Source organism: Microtus ochrogaster, chromosome 5, assembly GCF_000317375.1.
Source record: "Microtus ochrogaster isolate Prairie Vole_2 chromosome 5, MicOch1.0, whole genome shotgun sequence".
NCBI lineage: Eukaryota > Metazoa > Chordata > Mammalia > Rodentia > Cricetidae > Microtus > Microtus ochrogaster.
The window spans coordinates 86778506-86782357 of NC_022012.1; positions in this window are offsets into that span (position 1 = coordinate 86778506).

Sequence of the window (3852 nt, forward strand, 5' to 3'; positions counted from 1 at the left end):
TGTCAGCTCCGCTATATCTGGAGTCATCTAAAGCCCCAGTACCTGGGCAAGCCTGTGCCGCAGCCTGTAAGCCACTCAAATAAATCCTTGTGTGTGTGTGTGTGTGTGTGTGTGTGTGTTCTGAACCCTAATACAAAGTAGTTATAGTTGGCTGTTTCCTTGATTCTACATAGTAAAAACTAATCTGAAGGAAAGGGGAGGGAGGGAAGAGCGGAAGGACTGGGTGGGCCCGGGGTTAGCCTGTGTCTGGAGTTGAGGACAATGACTAATCATAAGAATGCTTCTGAACCTCGGCTACTGCTCGGGTGGTGCCAGGGCGGCAGTGCGTCCCGCTGGCCGCCAGGGGCTGCGCGCTGCACGAGTGGGCGCAAGGCCTTGGCCTCCACCACCCCTGTGGAGTTTCGTTTCTGCAACTGGGATGCAGAGTGCTGCTGGGAGGAGAGGCTGCTGCAAGCATGCACAGCTGCGGCAGGGGACACGGGGTCCCACGAGAGGCCTTCACCCTGCGCGGCTGCGAGAGGAAACAGCTGGCAGCCCTGCAGGCCTTGACCTGTCTTCCCCTACTTTACCCCTGAACTACCAGGATTCTTGCGCAGTCACTTGCCCGTGGACTAGCCCGTGGCATCTGTCCCCAGACAAGTTTTGTTTGGTCTCAGCTGTATTTATAGACGGTTTCTTTGGCAATGTTTCCAAATCAGGAGATGCTTAGCTAGAAAGCCCAGATTTCCAATTTTCTGGGTCACTGGGGCAGCTGGCAGCAGTGAGCAACTGGCAGGTGGCAGCCCTGGGCCAGCTGCCACCCCTGGAGCAAAGCGTCCAGCAGGCAGGGTCTGCCGAGGCTTAGAGAACCTTGACTAATTCAGGCAGCACTCCTCCTCTGGTAGTAGCCAGTTCCTTTTTTTTGTGCAAGTGTATGTGGAGAGTATTTTTATTTTTTGCAGTTTTTCTAGACCTATAGGAAGGAGCCCACCAGTTGTCCCAGCTTCCCAGGAAGCACTGAGTATTTTCTGGTGGCCATCCTTGCCGTCCACCTGGTTCTAAGTGTAAGTCTAGCAACAATCTTTCATCCTGTAGGCTTTTAAGCTTGAAAAAATGTTAATTTTTTTTTTTTTTTTACCTTTTCGTTTTTTATTTTCTATGTAGCTCATGTTGGCCTCAAACTTCTCTTCTTCCTGCCTCAGCATCCTGAGTGCAGGAGTTACAGCACATCTGCCTGCCTTGGTTTTTGGTTTTGCTAAGGGTGCACCTATCCCCCCACCTGACATTGATTGAACTTCTGATCCTCCTGCCTCCACTTCCTCCTTACTAGGATTATAGGCTTGCACCACCATGTCCCGTTCATGCAGAGGGTTTTTTTGCTGGTTGATGACAACAGAGGGAGCTGTGGTTCACACTTGTAACCCCAGCATCTGGAACAAGGAGGCGGGAAGATCAGCAGTTCAAGGGCATCCTTGGGTATATACGGAGTTCAAGGCTAGCCTGGGCTCTAGAGACCCCATCTCATAATACAAAAAGAAAAAGAGAAGAGGAAAACAATGCAGGGCTCTGCCTAAAGAGCTGCCTTGTGCAGGGAGGGGCTGCAGATGTGCGTCTGTGCTGGGTTGGTCTGTAGGCACCTGGAAAAGAGCGGAGGATTTCCACAGTTTTGTGTCACCATGGTGCATGGAGGCCAGCATCCCTTAAAGCCTGGACAGGGAGGGGTACCCAAGAAGAGGTTTGCACCATTGATGTTTGCTACCAGTGACTTGCCTATGTGAACTGTAAGATGATAATACCACGTTTCTCTTTTGTTAAATTTACTTTTATTTTATGTGTGAGTGTTTGTCTGCATGTTTGTCTGTACCACATTCATGCAGTGTCTGAAGAGGCCAGAGGGAGGCATTGGATTCCCTGGAAGAAACTGGAGCCACCACGAGCATGCTGGGAATGGGACCAGGGCTGCACTGAGCGGTCTCTATAGTCCTAGGTAACACGTACTTCATCCATGCCCCGCATGTCTACAGCCCTGCAGTGCCCCTTCAGGTTAGCAGGACATGACTCAGCCACCAAAAGAGGGGGCTGGTAGTGTTGAGCAGGGCCCTAATAACCTGCCTTGGGTCTCTAGTGTGGGCAGTCTCCGGGTCTCTGTTTCCCACCTTTGGCCAACTGCTCATGAAGAAGCAGATAGACTCTGCTGTCCTGTCTAAGCTTGGGACACAGCCAAGCTTGGTGCCAAGCTCCAGCACTGTTGTTAATCCCATATCCTGGCTTCCTTCCTGGGCTCTGCAGGCCTTACTGCTAGTCTGTCCAGGGTTGGCGCCTTCCTTGAAGGGTCTCAAAGACAGCCAGTTTCCAGAACTTTCTGAGCAGCACAGAACTCTTATCTGTAGCAGAGACTTGTCATTGACAGCCTCTCTCTACTTTATTTCCCCCTCCAGGGCCCAGTCAGGCCCAAAAGCTGCTGAGTACAGTGGGTGATAGAGGCAACCCAGCCATGGCTTCATCTCCTGAACCTGGGGCTGCTGGGAAAGACTGGGCAGACTGCAGCTTCCCTACTCGGCCCTGTGAACCCCACTTTCTTTTCTTTTCCCTCTTTTTTAAAAAAATATTTATTTATTTATTATGTATACAATATTATGTCTGTGTGTATGCCTGCAGGCCAGAAGAGGGCACCAGACCTCATTACAGATGGTTGTGAGCCACCATGTGGTTGGAATTGAACTCAGGACCTTTGGAAGAGCAGGCAATGCTCTTAACCTCTGAGCCATCTCTCCAGCCCTCTTTCCCCTCTTGTATGAACACTTGGCCCTACCCAGCTGTGGCTAGGCAGTAGTTTGACAGTGAACCAATAGGAGACAGGAGAATTCTTTCTTTATTGTTTTGTAGCCCTGGTTCTGCTGGCCTTGAACTCAGAGAGCCCCGCCTCTATCTCACAGTTCTGAGATTAAAGTTCTGAGATAAAGAGGTGTGCCACCTCTCCTGCCTCTTGTTTTGTTGCTGTTGCTCTGGGTTATTTTTGTATTTTGTTTATTTTTTAAATTGAGACAGGAGCTCACTTGATATATGTTGGGACCACTTGAAGTCCTGGCCTCCAGCTGCTCTTCCCTGCTAGAGATCTTTACTTTCCTTCTGATTTGAGTTACTGAAAGCTGTGTCAAAGTTGTTTACCAGCTCTGCTTCACGAGCAAGTGTTGCCTTGGCCTTGAGGATCAGAGGATAATGTTTTCACCTGTTGGTCCACCTGACTGTTGGGTATATAAGCCTCCGTGGTGCTATTGAATAAAGAAAGGGCTTCTTACCAGTGAATAGAGGTCAGTGTCTCCGTCTCTCTGTCTGTGTGAGTCTTTGTGTGTTTCATCCAGCCCCTTGCCCGAAGCTCGCGAACTGTTTGGTAGTGCAGAGCACAGACAGGCGTCGTGCGCCGCAGAGTGTAGCTGATGATAACCTTGATTGTGATCCTCCTGCCCCTTCCCTCCACAGTGCTGGGATTACAGGTGTGGGCTGCGGATGTGGGGAGGTAGCCTGGGATCCTGTGATGACCAATAGGCCACTTCAGAAAGCGGCTGCTTGACCACACCCTCAGCTCCTTCTCCCCTGGTGAGGGCCTCCTTAGACTCGTACCCAAAAAGGGCTCTTCCAGTCCAGCAGGGCTTCCTAGATGTAGAAGAGAACAGCTTGGTGTTGGGGTGCCCAGGGCGTGGGTTCCCACTGTTGTTCTTTTTTAAAAATGCTGCAAGATCCCCAGCGGCAGTAGGCAGCAGAAATGCTGTAGGTCCCAAATGGTGGCAGCAGGCCATGTGGTGGCAGGCAGCGGGCTCTGGGAGCAGCCAGTCCCAGGCAGAAATGGCTGCTGGTCCCAGAGCAGCGGCCCAA